The sequence below is a fragment of the Diabrotica undecimpunctata genome, chromosome 10 (genome assembly GCF_040954645.1).
Source record: "Diabrotica undecimpunctata isolate CICGRU chromosome 10, icDiaUnde3, whole genome shotgun sequence".
Classification (NCBI taxonomy): domain Eukaryota; kingdom Metazoa; phylum Arthropoda; class Insecta; order Coleoptera; family Chrysomelidae; genus Diabrotica; species Diabrotica undecimpunctata.
Genome location: NC_092812.1, coordinates 59,738,713 through 59,763,180, shown reverse-complemented (window position 1 = coordinate 59,763,180; position 24,468 = coordinate 59,738,713). Strand labels below are relative to the sequence as shown.

The following is a 24,468-nucleotide window of genomic DNA, read 5'->3' as shown; positions in this document are numbered from 1 at the left end:
TCCTCATTGGTTTTTCTGAATCCTTCGAAATTTTCCAAGATTCTGTAGATCTTGTTTCCCTAGGTAAGTTTCTAGGTTTTAAAAATCTAATTATATCCTTGACTATGCTCTTTGATTATTTCAAATACAAGTTTTGCTTATTTTAAATATTACTTGGTAATTATTTTATAGATTTACTGACACATTTTATATGGCATAATTTAAAAAATGTTCCTTTAGGTTACGTTAAAGTAAAAAAATTAATATTCAGCAATTAAGGAACCATTAAAAATAAAAGCTGCTTTTATTTCGCGCCTTAAGTTCCATAAGGTTAAAAGGTCTTAGTCCTTTTTTATTTTTAAAACAATCCTGCCGCAGAATAGCAGGATTTTGTCAATAATGAACACGAAAAATTTAACCTACTAAAATTTTACAACTCTCGTTTTGAAACATAAAAGACGCTGTATTTTTGATCTGAAATTGCGGCTTCAAATGATCCGCAAATGGGGCTTTACTTGCAAATATTTATTTCTGCTTCAAAGACTGAAAATTCATCACCATTTTCAATCTGCTAAATGATCTTGTTGGGAACTTTATTACTGTAATTGCATTTCACCGCGTTAGTTCCGAAAATGAAGCAGTTTTCATGATTTAGTGAGCTTTATTCGGGTTATTGTTCATAGAAAAAGTTTTTAAAGCTTGATTTGGAAACGTCCAAGCAGGTTTGTTTATTTTAAATGGGAAATTACCCTTATTTTCTCTTGTTCAGAAACAAAAGCTCGTAAATGGCTTTGAGTAATCCGATTAAAATTAAAAAGGATGTTTATATGGAAACAGTTTTGAAGTTACTAGTTCCTAGTTGTTACTAGCTACCTACTAGAGGGTAATAAAAATTATTTTATGTAAAGGAGTCTATTCTGAAATGTTTCATAATGAAACTCACAAATATTTGGGAGAACTGGACACCAGTATTTTAAGAGCTTTTAAACGAGGTGTCACATGATGTACTTTCTCATTTAAAAAAATGAAAGTTATGACTATCACCTGAAGAGTGATAGAGATAGAGCATAAAGTTCGAAAGATTGATGCTAGAATATATTATGATTATTTTAAAAATCAACGAGAGTTTTGCTTTTGTGCTAAAAATGAATAAGTTAATAGGGAGTGGGGTAACACTTATTCCAGCGCCTGGTATAATTAGGAGGTGCATAATACCAAAACAATTTAGAACAGCATATATTTTGTATATAATATATAATATTAGGCAAGTCTTCTACAGCTGGCGCCGTTTCTCGCATCCTAATTTCCAGCGTTTTCTGTCGAAGCAATCTTCAGTTTTTAAACCTCTGGCGGTCATTGCCTCTTCGACATCTTCTCTCCATGATCGTCTTGGTGTACCTCGTTTTCTTCCAGAGGGCCGAGTTCTTTTTTCTATCTTTTTTTGCCATATATTTTCAGAGGCTTTTATATTCTCTTCAGGTGTCCATACCAGTTAAGTCTTTTGACTTCGATAGTATCTATATTATGTCTGGGTCAATTTCCATTTCTCTCCTAATGTTTACGTTCCTCACCCTATCAAGTCTAGTGTGCCGGCAACATCGTCTCCAATAGTTTATTTCCATTGCCTTCATTTTTGATTTGTTTTATTAATTGACTTCCCAAAGTTGGTCGCCGTATACCTAACCCAATACTTTGTATTATGGTTTAATAAATTCTTCTTTTATTTTCTTTTGTTATTTTATTATTTCGCAATACTCCGTGTAGCTGTCTAATAGCTGACCTTGCTTAACCAATCCTAGAACGTATTTCTTCGTTACTCCCTGCTTTTGATGTTATTTGGACTACCAAGTATTTGAAGGTTTCAATTGACTTTATAGTTCCCATTCCAATTTGTAGGCTTTCTGGTTCTTCTCCAGTAACTAAATATGTACTCGGTTTTCTGTATATTAATTTTAAGGCTCTACTTGATGTACTGCTCCTTCAGTTTTCTAAGCGTAGTCTATATCGCTCTCGTCTACAGCTAGAATGGCTTGGTCATCAGCAAAGTGTATCGTGTACAATCTCTCGTCTTCGATTGAAATGCCCATATTGCAGCATTTTTTTTTCACACTGAGAGCGTCTCATTCAAATGTATTTTGAAGAGTGTGGTGCTATGTAGCAGCCTTGCTTGAAATCCTTACTAATAGGAATTTCTCTAGTTAATTTGTTTGCAGTTTTAATGTTTACCGTCATATTTTTGTAAAGCTGTTGTACTGGTTTTATATTTTTTTATTTCTTTCTTGTTTTTCTATTGCTACCCATGCATTGAAATTGGTACACTATCGTATGCCTTTGTCAGATCTATAAAGACTACATAAGTTAAAGGTATGAAGGTTGAAGTTGAATAGTACACTATATTAGAGAAATAAATTTTGTTAATACACAAAAAATAAGACAAATGGAATTACAAAAGCATACCGGGTTCCCGATTTCTACAGCTCTAAAGAGATTAAGAAATTCCAGAAGGTAATAAAACACTCTTTTGTCCTGTGGTTAAGAAACGGGCTCCAAATTAAATATCGCCAGGATTCCTCAGGAAAACCAATATGACATCAACACTTTAAACACAAATTGTTACAAATCATCGAAATCGGAGTCTAAGATTCGAAAACAGAGAAGAAAAATAGTACCAAGGGATCGCTCAGGCCGTAAACATTCGCAATTCTCATAAAGAAACCATCAGATACGAAAAGTTAATTAAAGAGTCTTTAATTAGAACCAGCTTCAGGTTAACCTCTTCACGATTCTAAGTCAATCGTTAATCATTCAAAACGGTACTCTAGTAGCGACCTCTATATGAAGCAACAAGAAGTCAGGAGACTTCTTTCTCATCGATGGCGATTTAAGTAAAATAGGAATCCAAGCTTATCAGAAGCCACAGAACGAAGTAAAAAAAATATTTCGCACTCCTAGTCGGATTCGTATATCTTCAGATGTTGTGTGCTTTATTTTAATTGTTGCCGTTTGGTGCCAATATAGTTCTGAGATAATTCGCAAGTCTTGATCGCCAATTCCAGTTGTACTTAGAATTTCGATCATCTTTTGATGGTTAACGTAGTCAAATGCTTTTCGATAATCAATAAAACATGCATATACATCTACATTCATGTCTCTGCATCGTTGTGTTACCACATTTAAGGCAAAATGAGCTTCTTATGTTCCCAATCCATTTTGAAATCCAAATTAAGTGTCACTCATCCGAAACTCACACTTCTTGTAAATTCGTGTATGAATGATTCTGAGAAAAGTTTTAAGGACATGATCGGCCTATGGTGGAGCAGTACGGCAAGAGATAAGGGCTTGCGACTCGGTCATACTCCTCCATAGATCCCTACTGGAAGGGCTCATCCTAAAGATGAAATTTAAGTACAAATACCTGTTACCCTTCATATATATATATATATATATATATATATATATATATATTGTTATGATTCTAAAACAGATCGAAAATAAAATAAAATACCATGAGATGATAAATATTCAAGACCCTGTATAGGTTAAAAATTTATAAATATAACGTTTTATTTGTAATAAGTGTTTTCGGAGAACAGTGGATTTAAAAGAGTGAATAGTTTCTAAGAACATTTGTATAGAAAAACAATTCGGGATTATTTAGAAGGTAAGAAAGTATTGTTTAAAATTTTACAAATAATTATACATGGTAGATATTATCTTTTACAAAGAGGCATTTGCCTGTAGCAAAACAAAAGAAAACTTAGTCGATATAATATCCTGTTAATTGGGGGAAAACCCAATTACAGTAAACATGCTTGACTTCTTGAAATTTAAAATTAGGAAAATTTGAAGTTTGGTAGTGGGATGAATTTGTATGAATAATTCTTGATTGGCTAGAAAGTACTAGGGGAGGAGAATAGGACAGTCGACTTAAAAATTGAACCAGGAGATTTGCATTATTGTGTTTTTAAGATCGAGAACGGGAAGTCCACTTTAAGAACAGTGTGTGGAATCATTATTGTGTTTTTAACAGCCAGAACAAGAAGCCCATTTTGAGAACAGTGTGTGAAAAAGAAGTATAAGTTTTTGTATGTGAGTTTAAGTTGGTGAGCAAAATAGTTGTAGACGAATCGAGACTCAGGTCGAGAATCTCGAACTCCTTGTGTCCGAAGAGACTCCTAAATCTGTAAGAAAAGGAAAAAAATATAAAGTTTGTACAACGAAAGAGTCTCATTATCATTATTATGAAACGAGTCGGAGGTGTTTTTTTTTAATGTGGAGAGAAGCTGAACTCGTGCTGTTTTTTGTGTAACAGTTTTTGGAGGGAGGAAGCAGAGCCATACGTGTTTTGGAAAATTGGACAGTATTTCGGGAACAAAATCCGGAGACTAAGTTAGTATCCATTGGGAGATATCGCAGAAAGAAGATAAAAAAGATCAGTCAATTTGTTTGTGAAATAAGCGTTGTATGTACACCATATATTTTATTTAAACCCATACCATAAAGCAATTGATTAAAAAGAATTGAATTCATAAGTCATAAAATTTGCATATAAGAAAATTTGTTTGTTTTTAAGAAAATTAATGAGAACAATTTTGCAGTAAATTAAATAAATTGGTTTTAAAAGGAAAATAACAGAATTAAGTTTTCTTTTGCTCTGAGGAATAGATAATTCAGTGTATACAATTTTATGTTGATATTTATATATGAACCCTGTTGAACCTATAGTTGAACCCTAAGAAATTAAATATTATTTGATCTAATTTAAAAAATTAAAACAAAGCAGATCATAATAATATATGTGCATACATACCGTAGGAATATTTTCTACGGGTTCTTAAGTAGATTTAACAAATCTATTTAATCATTCTCAATTACCTCTCTGCCCTTAGTTGGTATTTTCAAAGGCATTTCCTAACAACATTGTACTCCATACTCCATATTTCTAAACCCGCTTACATTGTGGTTAATCGGTATGAATCCCATGTACACGTTAACACATGTATGTGTAGAAACTATACTGCAATTTCTCACGTAACACAATTGCTTCAAATTTCCTCACATCTAAATTTATTGAAGTGTAAACTATAATCCGAGAATGTAGTAGACATACTCTAGTGTTATTAAAAACTTTTTGAAAGTGTATATTTCTGAAATGAACAAGGGAAAATAGAATAGTTAAGGGTAGTGTTACGGCCAATACCAGCCAATATACAGAACGTACCATTTAGAATGCCAAGTAATATATCATCTAACCAACCACGGTCTCAACAGGGTTGGGAGTATTTACAGATCATTATATCGGTTCTACATTATAGTTAATGCGGCGTATAAGGCTGATACTCATTCTACACAATTTTGTTTTTAAGATACTCAAATCAACCACATTATATGCACCTTTTACGTCAACAAATAGGCATAACATGTATTTGTTTTCAGATAAAAATATTTGTGCATCTGTGACCATGTAGGTCAATACATCTATGGCTCTACTAGTACTATGGCCTCTACGAAATTCATACTGTGTAGTGGGAAGGAGAGAATTGGTTTCAATAAAATATTCTAGTTGAAACTTAACCATTCGTTCAACAGTTTTGGTAGACAATACATTAACGACAAGTAACGTATATTAAGTTGGTATAAAATAGTTTTAAATTTTGTCCGGCCTTGACCATATATGGTGCAGCATTGGATAAAAAAAGCAATAATTTATGGCTAGGAACAGCTACAGCAAGAAAAAATTTTGATATTTTTTCTTGTACAAAACGTGATATTGTTGCAGAGTTAGTTATTTCTTACTGCTTACATAAAATTAAATAGGATTTTGGTAAGATCTAATCGCTTAGAACACCAAGCATTAAATGAGCGATATCTCTTCCTGACAAATCAGTGGTTTCGTTAACATACACGTACAAGTATTTGTCACTAATATTACTTTTTATATTATCTATTACTGACGAGTACTACAAGTTGACATGGCTTATCTTTAAGTCATTTTGAGTCATCTTTGAGTTATTTTACTTGGAATATTCATTTTACAATATTTTTTTTTAAAAGAAGTTAAGGTTTCATTGGATAATTTTAAAAGCGGTGTATTTAGATAGTTGAGCTATCTAAAATTTCCTTTCGCATGTAATCTATACTAAATTTTTTAAAATATAAATAACTACAATAAGAACCGTAATTCCTTACGAACTACTAAGGAATATAATGCAGAGTAAAATCAAAGGCAGAAGAAGCGTAGGAAGAAGTAAAATCTCGTGGCTACGCAATCTCCGTGAATGGTTTGGATGCAGTTCAATTGAACTATTCAGGCAGGTAACCAACAAAATTATAATTGCCAGAATGATTTCCAATCTCCGATAGGAGCGGAACTTAAAGAAGAAGAATGAGAACCGGTTCATTTATAATCTTAAACTAAAGGCATGCATAGAAGAAATTCCGTTCAAGTAACTGCACGATTATTGCATGGCAGTCACTGATATTTCAGCAGTAGTTAAAATATTTATTTTATAATAAAATATACATAACAAAGGCTCTTTCTACAAAGCCAAATGGGATTTTTTTTTGGATTTATTTATGAAGAAAGTCATTACCATTATAGATTTCTCTTTATCGTCCATATAATCTTCTCTGCAGTGGTTAAGAATAATACGTTTAATCTTTTGAATAGGTTTATATGATTTTTTTATAGGCATCGTATCAAGTGTAGGACAGGTTGGATGTGTTCGTTTAATATTTTTATAGTATTGGCTGTAGAAGCTGAATTTGGTTTATAAAAAGTAAAATTAGACGATAAACTGTCGCTAGAAGTATTCCGTGAAATCGAAAACATTTTATCATTGTTTCAAATTGAGAATTGATTATTCGTAGCCACTTTCGAATATGATGGATTATTATATATATTCTCGGCTTCTTTCTAAGAAATTTTTCCGACTGAAATTATTTATTTTATTCCCTTTTGCTTTGTATATATGAGGGGTAGTCGTTATTATTTTAATAAATACACAAAGTATTTGATTTATAATTCCCTTTTGTGTGACTTGTATCTGTAAACTTTCGACACCTCTCGGTTTTTAATTAACATTGTTCAGCTGAATGGCCGTATCTCAGGCATGTGAAATACTGTACAATAGGTTGTATGTAATGGAAATTGCATAAGTTAATTTGTATACATTGTGGAATTTCATTTCGTAACAATTCTACTATTATCATTTCTCTGTTTATCAAAACTACGTTTCCATCAGACTTTATAATTTTGTTTTAAACGATGAAGGCCTGCTACCTGTTTGTTTGATTTGATAGCCAATAATAAATATTCTTCGGGAAAAAAAGAAGTCCTTTTTTGTAAGTATAGCAGTTTGATATAAATGTTACTAAAAGGTTTTTTAATATTACGGTATAGTTAACTAAGATATGGGCTATTTCCAAGGTATTAAAAGTAACCTTTACCCTATTAACGTCTATCGGTTATATTATATCTAATACTTAATCTTTAATCTTTAAATGGAGAATACAACATAGAGGAGGTAAAAAACTTTATATACTTGGGATACCTAGTCACGTCTGATAATAACGTTACGGAGGAAGTGAAGAGGCGAATATTTATTGCAAATAAATGTTACCATGGCTTAATTAGACACCTAAGATCAGATAACGTCGCAAGAAAGACAAAATGCCAAATATATAAAACCCTAATAAGACCGGTACTTACATATGGCTCAGAAACCTGGACACTTACTAAAAGAGAGGAAACGTTGTTAGCCACCTTCGAAAGAAAAATCTTGCGACACATATATAAGGGCACAAAATAAAACGGAATATGGCGAAGACGATACAACTCTGAACTATACAAAATATACCAGGATTCGGATATTATAACATTCATCAAAATAGGACGGCTGCGTTGGATAGGACATGTAGAAAGAATGGAAGAAGGCGAAATACCAAACAAAATATTCAAACAGATGCCAGTAGGAAAAAGAACAAGAGGAAGACCGAAACTGAGATACTTAGAACAAATAGAAAATGATATAACAACCTTAAAAATAAAAAACTGGAGAAAAAAGCACGAAACAGATCGGAATGGAGAAGAATCCTAGAACAGGCCAAGACCCAAAAAGGGTTGTCGAGCCAGTGATGATGATGATGATGACATAATCTTTAAAGCACTTTCTACTTTAAGTAGAAAGTGCCCTATTTTAATTAGAAAAGTCTTAATAAATTTTTATTTTTGATCGAACACATGAAAAGGCCCATTATCACCTGGTCTATATCTGTTATTAAAATCTATTAGTTGTACATACCTGCACTCATTATCACTATTATTACACGTGTTTTTTCATCAGGTGGCTTATCGCCGCCCGTTTCTTGTGATATTACTTACGCCTTAAAATTCAATTTAACTCATGTTGTGAGACCGCTCCCGTAGAAAAAAATGTTTCTGATTCGGTTTCTTTGCCTCACCGTCACGTACAGGTACAATATCTCACCGTATTTTAAGAACTGGCGCTTACGTTCCAACACAAGCAAAACTGAAACCTGTCTCTTTCACCTGTCGAATCAACTTGCGGGCGATACTCTCAATGTAACTCTAAATGATACAGCTATCAAACATAACAACAACCCCAAATATCTAGGCGTCACACTTGATAGAACACTCACCTTTCTAAAGTCATCTTACAAACGCAGCCGGTAAACTAAGAACAAGAAATAACTTAATATCAAAACTTGCTGGAACAACTTGGGATGCTTCTGCAGATACTCTTCGGACCTCTGCTCTAGCTTTGGTTTTTTCAGTGGCAGAATATTGTGCACCAGTATGGCTAAATAGTGCACATACAAGCAAATTCGATGTCCAACTTAACCAAACCATGAGAATAATCACTGGAACAATAAAACCAACGCCAGTGAGATGGCTGCCTACTTTGAGCAATATTGCTCCACCAGATCTACGCCGTACAGCAGCATTAGTGAGAGAGTACCAGAAAATTGTAGCCAACGTACAATTACCAATACATCAAGATATCCCAGACATCTCAAAAGAGCACCAGCGACTGAGATCTAGAAATCCTCCAATACGATCTGCCCGAAAAATTGGTAATTCCTATGATATACATAGGCAATGGACAACAAGATTGATGCCAACAGTAGAATTGGACTATATTAAGATATCCACCCCAACTCAGGGTTTCATCGGATCAAATCTGCCCCGGTCCACTTGGGGGCAAGGCTTAATCGTATACGTACCGGATATGGTAAATATGCTGATTCGCTGTTCAGGTGGGGTCGTGCAGAAAGTCCACAGTGCGATTGCGGACAATCTAGACAGACCATAAGCCATTGTGTTTCAGACTGCTTGAATCGTGCCTACCGTAGAAACCTCCAGGACTTTGCGGAATGTTCCCCAGAAGCAATTGAATGGCTATGTAAATTGGACATTAATATTTAGTGTCATTCATTCTATCTTTAGTGTTTAAATAATATATTTAATATATATGTATATATTATTGTATTTGTATATTTATCGTACTGTGAAAGTCCATACGCTAAATAAAAAAACGTACAGGTTGTAGTCCATGTGACACACAACTTCTGTGAAAAACTGGATTTATTTATATATTGTATAAAATACGTAAACTTATATTGCAACACAATTTTTTGTTAGAAATAAACTCTATTATTATTAAATATATATATATATATATATATATATATATACATATGTATTACAATTGTATAATGTATGTAACATCTTTCCCAAAAAAAGTTATATCTTCAAATAATCCTTATATTTTTAACCGAAAAAAGTTCACGTGTTCTTGGTTGCTGAATATATTAACTAAAACACTACTGAGAGTTACACCACAACGGTACCATTGTGGTAGTTTTTAGGGATCACAAATACTGTCCGAAACTTAAACTCTCACACAAACTTATAGTTGGACATTTAAAAATGGACCGAGTAAAGAAATACTGAAATGGCAAATTAATTTCCAGGCAGACACAAAGTAGTTTTCCAGAAGGCCGAGAATCTATTTTGTGTTAAAAATAACAACCGTAGTAAAGGAAAATTGTATTGCAATCCTACGACTACAATAGGAATAAGAGAAAGAAGAAAAATAGTAGCACATGGTTTATATTGCAATTTTTAAGTTCCTACTATTGTAAACCGAGATAATAAAATTAAATAAAAAAGAACCTCTTCCACATTCATAGTTTGTTGATCATTAGCAAGAAAATCCGTTTATTAAACAATGCAGATTTACTCTCCTTTAAGTTATCTTTTATGGAATATTCTTATATGAATTTTATATAGTTCGCTGTAGAATTTAGTTATGAATTGTATTATTTCATTTCTGTCTTGTGTAATTCTGGTGTTTTCGTTTTTTAGGATAACGATTTGCTTCTTCCCAATTAATAATGATTTTCTTGTTTTCTTATGGTGTTTTCTTTTTTCCATTGCAGTTACTACCAGTCGTTCATTGTATTTTCTTATGTCTTCGTTAATACTTTTTCTTATTGTCTTACAAAGTTCTGTATATTGTATTCTCTGCATGTTGCTATTTACTTTCATTTCCCTTCATTGTTCATTTTGTTGTTGTGGGCCTCCGATTTTTATGGCACTATCAAGGATGATTTTCATTAATTAAGAGCTGTCGATTTGGTCATGTAATCTTGCATCAATAGTCGTTTGGTAGTGACCTGAGTTTTTTTTTTTATTTTTAATATTTATACCGGTTACTGTTGATTTTGTGATTAATTTTATTCTTTCTAGTTTCAGATCTAATACAATTTTTGCTCTGATTGGTCTTGTAGCATTTTTAAATTCTTTGGTATATATTGAAATTACCCCGTATATGTTAAAACACCGAAGAATATTTTCCATGTATTTCTGTTTCCTATCGTACAAATTAAAACACCGAAATATTCTTTCAATTCTTTTTGCGTCGACAAGTTGATAATAAACACATTTTTAAAGTTTGTTTATGTATCACAGATGCATATTTCCTCGGTATTCTTTGATCGTTAAGCCGCCCAATATTGCGCGTTAAATAAACATTCGCGTTTATATTTTTTGTTTATACCAAGTTGGGCGAACGCATTTTAAAGATAAGTACAGCACTCTCGCTGAAGCCGCTATCAGGGGTAGTTGGTCTCAGGTTAGTCTAAATTGTTCGTCAAATTTGTAATGTTTTTTCGTTTTTCGCCTTATGTTATGGAAAATATGTAGTTTGGTGAGCAGTTAATAGTGCAGTTTAAAACCGGCAAATTTGTTGAAAAAAAGTGATTTATACTCAATGTAATATGTCAGTTCTGATGAGGAGTAATCACTGTTTTTGTTTTATGTCGTCTTTCACCTAAGAGATTTGTATCGAAGAGAATTGCGGTGTTTCCAACAAATTTGAAAGATACCCGCATGTTCCATTGTTGAGTTTTTAAGGTGACGAGTTTCCAAAGTTTGCGTCTCAGTGCTGGCTTCCATCCTCATTTTGTTTGTCCCTGCTCGTCGTTCCAGACTATAGATGCAGTTTTTTTCGTGGCAGTGAATCTCCAGCTCCACCCCCTGAAATTTTATTACGTCCAGTTCCTAACCCCAGAAATTTTAGTGAAATCCAGATAAATTTTGTGTTTGATTTTTAAAGGAAAAATAAACATTTTCTAATAATAATTGCTTTCATAACAGTTTAAGAAAATGTTATAATTAAAATTGTAGACGTTAGGGCGTGGCTTAGCTGTCATCTTAATTGTTCTTAGTTTTAAAATTTAATATTGACATCTGACAGCTAGCTTTATTTTTTTGACATTTGGTAAATACCTAATCATAATAGAGCTTTTGTTTTTGTTTTTTTATAAGAAGATTAACCTCTATGCATAGTTTCATTTAAAAAGCTATTTTTTCATTTGTAATAATTTATTTCTGCTACAAATTGTCGCCCATTAACAATTGTAATTTTTGTAGTATTCCCAATTTCAAGAGTTTATAAATTGATATAACATAATAAGTGTCTTTCTCTGTTATTTTGTATTTATTATGATAGTATTTTTGTACCATTTACTTTTGTAACTCTTTGTGGTGAGGCAGCAATAAATATTTAATTTTTTCCCTAAACCAATTTGTTTATTTCTTTTAAAAAAAGTTTCTAACACCTTTTTGTGTTTTTAGGAAGGAAGAACCTTTTCTTTCATCCAGCAGGAAGATTCTTCAAAGCGACGTCCTTATCTTAAATAGCTTGGGAACTTTCTTGTGTTTTGTTTGTCCAGGAGACTTATGTAAGTACCTCTTTGTTTCATTTTTGTAGTTGCCCCAATTCCAACCCCCTTGCCATTCACTTATTCACGACCCATTTCTCCAAATAACCCCTGAGTAGCCGTTTGCACCAGTTTAGTTTTATTTTGCTTGCCCGATCTTCACCCCAATAATTTCTGTCCCAAATTTTCAACCCCTTATAATAATACCCAATGTAGTAGGCAAAATAATCGTTACAGCCTATGGTCACTGCATGTTTGAAATTTATTTACCACACTGACATCTTTTATTGTAGCAATCTTGTTGATTCGAATCGTTCTTAGTGGTTCCATTTGGTGCTACTAAGTCTATTTTCTGTTTGTTTTTTTCTTAAAGAATGTATTTGGAATAGGCATGTTGTGATAGTATTTCCACCACTTATATTTCTCTCACCGACTTCATACTTTCCCATGCCTTGTTTCTTGCCGTTTCTCTTTCCCACTATGTCAATAAAGTCACCAATTAAATACTTGAAGTGATTTTTATCGTTATTTAATGCTTTAATTATGTTACTTTATAGGTCCTCTATTTCTTCGTCAGCGTGAGTAATCGTTGGGGCGTGTATTTGTATAATTTGTATACTGTATCTCTTTGATAGTTATAAGGTTAAGATAGCTACTTTATCAAAGATACTAGTTATTTCTACTACTCTTCGTTTCCATTCCTTGTTGATTAGAAATCCAATACTTCCTCGGTAGTAGAATGTGTTTCCTGACGCTCATTTCAATAGCTCTTCATCTTTTCGTCTTATTTTACTGACTCCTATCATGTTCCATATTATATTTTTAGTTTCTTTTTTAATTCTACAAATCTGGATTTATTTGATAGCGAGCGGTAGTTATATATGGTTATATAAAGAGTTATTGTTTTATTTGGGTAGTGGTTTAGACTCAGCAGATTCTTACCACCCTCTGTCCTCCTGGCTTGATCTCGAAAGCTACCTAGTTCAGGGCTATTTGGGCATACGGAGAATAAGGGCCATGATTTAAACATGTCTTTCATATTAGGGGTTGTAAAACGTACCATACCTTGCTGCCTCAGTGCCGGTTGGTAAGGGTTCACTGGTGTGTTAAAAATACAAGGGGCTTAAACATGCCTTTCATCCTTCTTCTGCTATTTAAAGTTCTCCCATAATACGCCATATATTACCGGGGATTACGCGACATTTGTCTTCGGAGATTTAGGAGGTAGGATTTGTTGGCAGGGCTGACGACCCTTTAGATCAGTTGTGACCCATTCGTCACTATTAGTTCGACATTTACCGGATATTTTAACGATTTGCTTTTACCAGCTAAATAACAACCCCTCCGATACCTATACTAACGTTTAATCCCCTTGATTGATATACTCTAATATATTTATTTGTTCATTTCTTCTTTTATATTATCTTTTTCAGCGTGTTAACCATTATTTAATTTTAATGCTCTCATGCGAAAAGTTACGCTGCGACCTGTAAAATCTATTATTCCTCCTTAAAACTATTACTGGGCTTAATTGATTGATTTATTCTTTTTAATATAGCAATATTGAATATATTTTGTAATCGTAAATACTGTGAGACATCAAATATAGCATTATCAACTATCACAAACTTGAAATTTATCTCAATACGAGAAACATCTGAAAAATACAAAATCCGATGAATGAATTTATCGTATAAAGTGATTTGAAAACTAATCAAAAGAAATGACGCCAATAAAGGGAAGTAGGGAATGCAGAAGGGTCACGGGCACGGAAATAAACCATCGTTGAAATCGGGTAAAAGTCTAGGAAGACAGTTTGACGATAAGATTTCTAATGTTGATTCAAATAAAAAGGGCCAGTAATGTAACTCTGGTTAAAATAAAGGTTATTTTTAACAGTTTGGGTTTTTAGCAAATCTTTTTTTATTATAGATAGAACTGTTTCAGAATTGTTGTACCTAATACCCCTGAGCCAAGTTTATTTTTTGTTTTATTAGGTCGAACATATTAGACACAAATCCCAATATCACTTACAAGATAACATCGGGATATGAATCTGAAGTAAGTTTATAAATCTCTTAAGGATTCCCTTTATTGAAAGTATAAGTTCAATATCCTACGTGGATAAAATGAGAATTTCGAATTATTTTGTATCTCCACTTTCCCACTACCAGTCGTACTAAAAACACCACAATATATTTTAACCTGTTATACCATATTTGGTATTGAGAGAGACAGTTAGAATCTCCAATTATGAGTTCCAAATTCTCGTAAACTAGAAACAATATTAAAAAAACATTATATCAACATTTACATTGCAATTAGACATAAGCATTATATTTGATATCCTCACCTTGACTTACTGGCTGCTATAGATGTGCTTTCAAGTTAGATCATTAATTAGTAATATGCCTCTAAGCATAAAGATAAAAAAAAGAAATTGAGATTTTCAGCACAATTTTTTAAATTCAGGCATACTTACAAAAACATTTTTATATTTTTGTATGTATATTTATACTTAAATACATGAAAAGGCTAGTCCATTGGTCAGAGATTTGACTTTTAAAAATAATATGAACAAGCTGAATTTTGCTGAGAATATCAATTTTAATTTTAAGACTTCAAAAATATGCAAAAAAGTTTACCTTTATTTCCCGACTTCCACCTTAAAAGGGAAGAAAAAAAAAATCGATTTACCAAGAATCTATACACCGTAGAAAAAAATAATTTCAATAAAAAATGTAGCTGAGTTAGCATTTTGAACAAACATATTTATTAGCACTTTATGTCTCATCGTCAGCTACGCTCGCTGACGTTTGTATAAACTCGACGGTAAAAATTCAATAACTTTTGATCCGAGTTTCCTATCGACAAAAATCAAAGTGAGTTTTTAAGGTCAAGAGTGCAGAAGCTTTAGTATACAGTTTTTGTATTTTGCCACAAATTAAGTCAGTTTTTCTAAAGGTCGCGTAATATATGGCGTATTATGGCGAGTACTTTATATAGCAGAAGGAGAAGTGTAAAATGCAGGTTTAAGCCCCTTATAATCAAAACACACCAGCAAACCCTTACCAACCGACATTGAGGCAGCGTGATAAGGCACGCCTCACAATCCCTCATACAAAAGACATGTTCAAATAATGGCCCTCATTCTCCATATGACCAAATAGCCCTAAACTGGGTAGCTATTGGGATCAGGTCAGGAGGGCAGAGTGTGCTAAGAATCTGCGGAGTCTAAACCGCTACCCAAATTAAACAATAACTTTTTATATAACGACATATAACTGCCGCTCACTGTCAAATCAATCCAGACTTGTGCAATTAAAAAAAGAAACTGAAAATATAAAATGGGACACCATAGGAATCAGCGAAGTAACGAAGGAAAGATAAAGAGCTATTAAAATTAGCGTCAGGAAATACATTCTACTACCGAGGAACATCAATGGGCAGAACAGAGGGTATTGGATTTCTAATCAACACGAAATGGAAACTAAGAGTAGTAGAAATAACTAGTATTTTTGATAGAATAGCTATCTTATCCTTACAGCTATCAAAAAAATATGATATACAAATAATACAAATATACGCCCCAACGATTACACTGACGAAAAAAACGAGGAACTGTACAGTGACATAATGAAAGCATTAAGTGTCAAGAAGATAAACCAGAAGTCCTTCCAGAAGAAGTAAAATCGACAATTATAAAAATGAAAAGCGGTAAAGCAGCTGGAATAGATGGCATAAGAGTGGAACTGCTAAAATACGCTGGAAAAATCCTGAACAATCTTAGCAGGCATATTAACGAACTGCTTAAGTACAAAATGCATACCAGACCACTGGAATACAGCAAACATAATCCTCATTCATAAGAAAAGTAGCAAAGAGGATAAAGAGGATTCACAAGATATTCACAAAGATCATCACCATCAGATTAACGATTGCATTAGATGCTGCACAGCTAAGAGAGCAAGCTGACTTCAGAAGTAGACTCACTACCCTGGATCATATCCATACTCTTACTAATGAGTAAAGCTAAAAAATATAAAATACCGGTGACATTACCCTTCATAGATTTTGAGAGGCTTTGAAGGCTTTGAAGGCTTTCGATAAACCGTACATAGATACTTTAGCTATAGTTTATTTTTATGAACGAGAGAGTAATTAGCATAATTTTAACTGGTAGCTCCGACCACTCCATGGGCGTGCTCAAGATTAATTGAAAAATTACTTTGAATAATTGTAAAAAATAAATGAATTATTTCAGTGTTATAAAGTGTTATGTGTATGTAAACAAAAGTGACCTCTTTTATCACACACTATATTAGAACTGACTGGCCTACATTAAAAAGGGTTTTAAAAAATTCACATTTTTTTTAATTTTTAAAAATTACAAAAGAGAAAAAGAGTTTTTAAAACCGTCTAAGGTATGTTAAATAGATGAATAAAAATATTAATATAAAACTTACAGCTACTTGTTACAAATCCAAATCAGATTCAGAAGATGAACTTTCAGAACCAAGATTTATAATAACTGGCTCGATCATTTTATCAGTAATATTGTTTAGCTTCCACATTTTTTCCTCTTCTTTAATAGTGTGTAACAGTTCTTAGGAAGAAGATCTATCATTTGTTCGAACCATTCTTGAAAGACATCAGCGTTCATGTCTTCATGGTAGTCACCGGTACGAGTTGATTCAAAAGTTAATAAACCACCTTCAACAAAACCGTCTGAACTGCCAATGTGTACTATTATCAGCCTGCGTCCCTTTCCTGATGGTGGATTTAAACCAGTAGATAAGTTATTTACAAACGCGTGCCTTTGACTTGTAACAGTTTCATCCTGCCAAAATTTATTTGGTGTATGACCCTCGTTGATCCATGTTTTATCAAGATAAAATATTTTTCTTATTTGGTTTCTCATTTCCTTTATGGTTCTTAGAAAATGTCTTCTCCATATGACAATATCGCTTCTTTCTAATAAAATAGACTTTCTGGGATTCTTTTTCCAGCGGAATCCTATTTCTTTTAAAAGTTTCCATAACGTACTTCGACTCATTTCTGGGTAATTCTTATCATCTCGAACTGAGACAAGAACTTTATCCAATGTTGGAAATTCTTGTCTAAAGAAGAATTCATGCACTTTCCGTCGAAGTCCTTCTTTAAAATGATATTCTATTTGAAATTTTGGTTTCCCTGGAGCATTTCCTACCACATTTCTCTTCTTTAATAACTCTGTAAATCGTAGATTTCCCAACACCAAGTGTACTGCTAACTAACTCAACGGTCTCATCAACACTTTCACATAAACGTTTGTCTGTAAATGATTTAAAACAATTAAATATTATTGTTTTTTCATTAACTGTTAGAGGACCAATTTTTCGGCGTTTACACGGCACTTTCAAATTTTCCATAACACTAGTATACACAATAAACTGCACCTTGCAAGTGAAGTACCTACTTTTAGTGAACTGTTAAGAATTTTGAATACGCCACTTGGACCTTCCTATATACAAAATGGAAAAACCCGCTATCACATTTTCTGTGGAATAAGTTTAGAAGGTAATTATCTAGTCAATTACTGTCGTAGATTCCTGGAATTAAAGAATTAAATGTTTGATTGTTGAAACCCTTACTTCGTGGAATGCACTCATTTCAGATAAAATAGAACGTTTTATTTTATCTAAAGAATTAAACTTTATTTTGCAAATAGATAAAATAAAACGTTTTATTTTATCTAAAGAATTAAACTTTATTTTGCAAATAGGTAGGTACTTATTAAACTTTTATTGGTTATATATAACCAATAAAATAAACATCTTACATTTCTTGCAAATTCATTAGTACCTGTTAACCTCCATCACTCCGACACTGGCAACCTTATTTAGGGATTAGTAACCCTCACAACTATTGTATTCTATTCTGCTCCAACCTTTATACCTGGTGGTCATACTCAATTTAAAATTTTTTTCCTATATACTTCTGTAAACTTGTTGACAAATATCTGTTTTTCATTGAGTCACCCGTATCAACAGTTTAGGGATTTGCATACATAATTTATTGTTTTATTACTCTCTCATACATAAAAATACACTATAATATATACTGTTGTGATTTGCTCAAACTGTATGTTTATAATATTTATTTTTTTAACAAATTAATATGATAACTCAGGGCTCTTTTACTTAATAAAAACAAAACGTGGCTTCAAAGTAATTTTGCTAGTTGACTTTGAGGAAAAAAAAGGATAGACAATAGGAAAATAAAATTACAGCACAATTATGACTTACAAAGCAAAAGTTATATTAAAAAAAACCAATCAAATATTAAAAGTAAAAATTTTGAATAAACATAAATACACCATATAAAATGATTAGAATAAAAATCTCAAACATCCATCAAATCATACATCCACAATTATCAATACAAATTAATTAAGCTTATATGCAAATCTAAAATTTCTTAATTTTAGTGACTCCCGATAAATTATCATGTATTATAATTCTCAATAAAACCAACAAAAAAACGAATAACTCTAATTTACATAGGTGGTCGTGATTGAAAGTCTCTGTTTCTAAAAATGACGAAACTAACCTTTTGTTCTCAAAATTGATGACTTCACCTCTCTCTCCTTTGATTGTGCCTTGTCCACCTTGCTCGTACCTTTAAGTTTCTCCAGAATACTCCTGCTAAACTCCTCTGCTCCAAATCTTTACTACATGAATAAACTCCTCCTCTCCAGACACAAGGATATCTCAACTAATCGACTTGGTCCAGTATAAAACTATACATCTGTTTATTACTTACAGCATGTCAGTTATTTCTTCTGTCTGCTACCACAGTTGGAAGTCTTTCCACCAAACACAAATACAACTTTTCACAATCTAGACTTTTAAAAAAAAACTTGGCTAATTAGCAACGTCGTCTCCACAAAAAAAAACTATAGTATACTCGCCCGATATTCAATTCACAATGCCTTCCTCTCTCTTGCAAAACTCTATTCAAAATCCTTCCATCTCCCTCCTCTTTTTCCTTGAACCAATCAGAACGTATCTCCATCCAAACAAATTTTACTTTCTTCAAAGAAAAAAAGCTAACTTTCTCCTATCCAATAATCCGTCGTTCATCTAATAAACATTTTCAATTTCTAGAGAAAAAAGGATAATTACCTCTCACAAACTATTTACAAACCTACCCTATTGTATAATTCTTAGTAATCCATACAATAGAAAGTTTAAGGTAGAACTGTTTACAAAAATGTCTATTCAAAACTAAACCGTTAGAAAAACCAATATATTGTCTTCTTATTTTCTGGGAATGTCTTTGAACGTATAAAATTCAATAAAAAAAAATGAAAAAGACAGAAAAGATTTGATTTCACGTTCAAAGCGCGATTTGTTTCGAAACTATCTTACCGATTTGTATAAAATTCACTTTCCGAAAAAAAAAACACTTTATAAAACTAATGCTAAACAGTTATAATATACAGGGTCTTTGCGATTTCTGTTGGTCGGTGATTTGATTTTTGTCTTAATATTTTCTATTTGATTTTTGAAAATTATGGAACCTTATTAATACAGACAAGCAAAAGCTAAGGTAAAAATTTATGAAAATACTCGAGAATTTCCCACTACTAGAGGCGTCCGACAATGACACGCAATATCACCAAAGCTCTTTACTGCAACTCTAGAAAATATATTTAGCAAAATGAACTGGCGGAACAAAGACCTATCCATTAATAGAAAATACCTCAGCCATCTAAGATTTGCAAACGACATCCTTCTGATTGCTAATAATCCTGCAGAACTACAAGAAGTTATAAGCGACCTAAATGCAGCTAGCAATGAAGTTGGCCTAACAATGATCTTGACAAAATCAAAAATTATGTACAACGAGCTATTGGATGTCCAAGATGTAATAAACAACACTGAACTTGAGACAATAGATGAGTATGTACGAGCCCCTTCCCATATCAGTGGGCCCACATATGAAATTTACAGTTTATGGAATTATCATGAACAAATCATAATCTACATGCTTTAATAAGTTTCCCTGTTAATTAGTATGGCATTTTATTAATATTTATTAAAAATATTACCCTTATGGTTTTTATTTCTTTTTAACAATGAGAAAAACATTTTTCGCTAAATCGTGGCTTTTCATTCACTTACGTCAACATACGTTGATTTTTTCACAATTAACTTAAAACCATAGGAAGCTACGGAGAAATGACATCAAAACAATTGTCAATTAATGTTAAATGTATTTTGTAAGATTGTAAAGCTTATTGCTGTTTTTGGATTTTAAAATGGGTCCAGATAAAGTTATCGATTACCTGAACAGACGGTTCTGTTCAGGAGAATTAAAGAAATAAACTGCCACATTCCTAATCTATTTGACAGAACGAAGTCTGTCGGGTCCGCTAGTTAACAATAAAACAATATAATCTCCTGACGGGAAATCAGAAGGAGCCAAGGTGACTGACGTCATCAAAAGGATAGCCAGACTAAAATGAAGATGGGCAGGACACATAGCTAGAATGACGGATGGGCGATGGACAAAGGAGTTATTGGAATGGAGACCAAGGGAAGACAAAAGAATCGTCGGTCGACCACCTACACAATAAACTGACGATTTAAGAGCAAAAATAAAAACTGGATGATATTGGCAAGATAGATAGGGTTCAGCAGTGGACTTTTGAGGCTGGATGATGATGATGAAAACAATATAATATTCAAGATGTCTCGGCAGTTCACGGTTCACACGGATATGGTATCGGGATAATACTAAAGAAAAACATTGATAAAGCTGAAGTAAATTCCACCCCATACTCAAACAAGATTATACCCATACGATTAAACTAGAACAAAACCAAAATAAACATTACATTGAGAAATACAAATACCTGGGAATCTGTAAATAATGTCTTCAGTAAATAATGATGAAACAACAAAAATTAGGGCCAGGATCGCAAAGTAAATGTAATTACTTTCAATCGAAATTATAATAAATCAAACCATTTATAACACGGTCAAAAATAAAAAAAAAATCTGGCAAGTAGATTATCGTTGATTGGTTCTAGTCTATGAAATATAGGTAGACGAGTTTGTCAGATTTTACAGAATGGTCAGCTATTTATTTGATGACAAATACCGCATTGTTGCAGTAAAAAGCTGGAAACAAAAATTAAGTTTACCAATATAATTAACTCAATATCAATAAAAAAAAAGTATTTTTATACTATTAAAAATACAGTCACCGTCACGGATATACATTTCGGAAATATCCATTTTATATTCTTTAAAAAACTAATGACTACTAAGTATTTACCGTGAAAAACCTTTGTCTCAAAGTTTAAAATCGTCCTATATTCGTCAGCTTAAGATTCCGATCCAGATATTTGCGGAATCCAGTCCAAAAGCAGTTGATGTTTGATTAATAAATTCATTAGTTCGCCAAAGTTCTTACGATTAGTGACCGGAAGTGGGTTTATCTTGTTAATTTCAACTATTCCTTTGAACTTCTGCCAATTCAGAAATCTATTGAACAATACCGATATTTATCTTAAATTATGACCTGTTTTGTTTGCTCTATTGAATAACTCAACGACAGTTATTTCTTGAACTATTCAGCCAAAATATTAATCGTCTTTTTGGAGTCGGGCAAATTTCAGAAGCTTTTAAAGCTGCAGTGAGCAAATTGCTTTTATTTGATTTCAAGCAAAAGATAGAGCTTTGTTTTCAATAAGTTGTTTAATAATCGATTGACATAATAATTTTGATAATCTGTTCAGTTTCACCGAAGTGACTGAGCGAATTTGAAGGTCTTTTTAGAACTTTCTATCGAACGAGGTCCTGAAGCACAATGTTTTTATATTTTATATTATTTTATGTTGGTCACCTGCGTATAGTAAAGTATAAATCATTCATTTGTCCTGGATATTTGTTTTATATCACATATGCTAATCAAACTTTATAAGTGTTCATTTTACATTTAGGAATACACAAATACCCAGTGGTGAATCTATAAGCTAGTTCGATAGTATTGTAACAGATTTTCTGAAACCTACTTACAGAAATGTAGTTTGTAAAGAAGTCTTCAATATACCAAACTTTACTAACATCTTTAAATACAACTTTCTAACAAAATTCTCGTTTACAATATAGTCCATTGAAAAGTTATATTAGGGTTGCATTTTTCCGAGTTTTATGAGCAGTAGAGTGTTCGGTTAGGTTTTGTTAGTCATGATGATTAACTAGGGATACTGTTTAAACATTTGATGGATTGGTGTCCATTGACCTTATGCATCTCCATGCTGTAGAACATTTCTTATTCGTCCGCCTTTTACTGGTTCGTCCTACTAAGGACAAGATCGTGCCCTTTTACTTACCGAGTCTTTCGTCCGAAGCTGATGGTCAGTAAATGAGGGATTGCTTATACTGACAATCACTGTATGTGTCAAATGTATCGAATGATCAAGGTCGAGATTATCTCACAGGCAGGTGACGTTGACATTTGGTTATTGAGTTGGTGAAAGGCTATACGCTGCTCATCACTATCCCTTACATTCAATTAGGCATTGCAGATTGTAAGTTTATCAAGAAATCAAGCTGAGATCGCTACTGCATTTAAGTTTATGTGTTTGTAGTGGCATCCCTTAAAATTTTTGAGTTGTTCAGTTTTGTTATGTTTTCGTGAAACTAGTTTCTTGCAGGCAGAGGAAGTTAGATAAAAATTCAGAAATAAGTTGTTCAAGGATGAGCAAAAAATCTGTCGCAATTTTATTGTTTTAATATAATGGCTCAGGTCAATATGAGGAATGGTACAACATGAGGTGGAATATGAAGTGTTTTTTATCAAAATTTCTATATTTTCGTGAATGTGTGAATTTGCGTCTTGTGAATAATCGAATGTATATATACTTTCTAAATCATCTAGTAAGGGTTATATCTTAGTTTTAATTTTTTTTATTAATAAGTTTAAGTCTGTACTTATTAGAGCTATTTGTACAAGCTGACTGTAGAGTTGAAATGAAGGAATTAATATCTTTTGTGAATTTTATCACTTTGAAGAGAGGGTCGCAGCTACTATCATCATTATTGATGAAAGCAATGTTATGGGGATTAAAATATGGCCAATATAAATACTTTTAATAGTACTTAAAGCTCTCGTTCCGAAAAATTCGTTTAGCTTGAGCTTATTGTGCAGTTTTTCAAAGACCAAATTATGTCCCAGGTTTTCATGAAATCGAGTGCTTTGCACGAAAAGTCCACAAATGTCAGGAACACAGAGAGTTTGTAATTTTGTGATTTCTCTATGTTTCATAATAGATTTAAGTGATATATTGTAATGAATATCTTAAAAAACCTAAATGTTTTCTGAAACCTGCTTGCTCCGAAGTTTTACAGTTTTTTTACAGCGATGCGGACACAGTGGTAGGTGTATGGTAGTTTGGCGATAGCCAAACTTTGTTTTAAAAATCTTTACTCATTAATTTTTTTTTTACTCACTTATTATTAACAACAATAATTTAAAAGAGTTTCTGACAAATTTCATTCACCTTAACGAACGCATGATGCTACTTCAGCTGAAAGCCAAACCTCTAAACATAAATCTAATCCAAGTGTATGCTTTAACATCTGATAGCAGTGATGCTGAGGTCGAAAAATTCTACACGGACTTAGAGCTGTTAACAAAAAACAAAGAAGCAGGAGGTAAAAATAATTATGGGCAACTTTAATGCTAAAGTCGATCGAGGAAAAACTGAATATATAGTAGGAAATTTTGTGTTAGGTAAAAGAAATGAAAGGAGTGATAGACTAGTCCAGTACTGCCAGGAGAAAGAATTAGTCATAACAAATACATTCTACGACCTACCCTCACGAAGATTATATACGTGGATTTCTCCAAAAAAAACACCAACAATATAATAAGAAACGAAATAGATTTTATAACGATTACCAAAAGGTTTCGTAATGGAGTACAAAGTGCAAAAACCTATCCAAGCGCAGATGCAGATACGGACCATAATCTATTACTAGCAAACGTCAACATTAAATCAGAAAACCGGAGAAAAAAGTTAAAACCACAGAAATAAACATCAAAAACCTAAAATACGACAACTGCCAACAGCAACTAAACGCAGAGATAAATAAATTAAGAGCAGATATAATTAAGGTAGATATGAAAAAAGCCATACTAAAAGCAGTAAAAAAAGGTCCTAGGCGAAGAAGAGGAAACCAC

At 32.7% G+C, this 24,468-nt stretch overlaps 1 protein-coding gene across 2 annotated transcripts in view; it reads right to left on the bottom strand.

Annotated features, from left to right (window-relative positions):
* LOC140452001 (probable G-protein coupled receptor CG31760) overlaps positions 1–24,468 on the bottom strand; it is a 1,472,120-nt gene that overhangs the window by 1,351,427 nt on the left and 96,225 nt on the right. The window contains exon 1 of one of the 2 annotated variants that reach the window (XM_072546010.1): positions 18,820–19,168. The exons of the other annotated variant lie outside the window; for it this stretch is intronic. The gene's annotated coding sequence lies outside the window, so the exon portion shown is untranslated. Of the gene's footprint in view, positions 1–18,819; positions 19,169–24,468 lie in introns of those variants that run through there. 2 annotated transcript variants of the gene reach the window in all.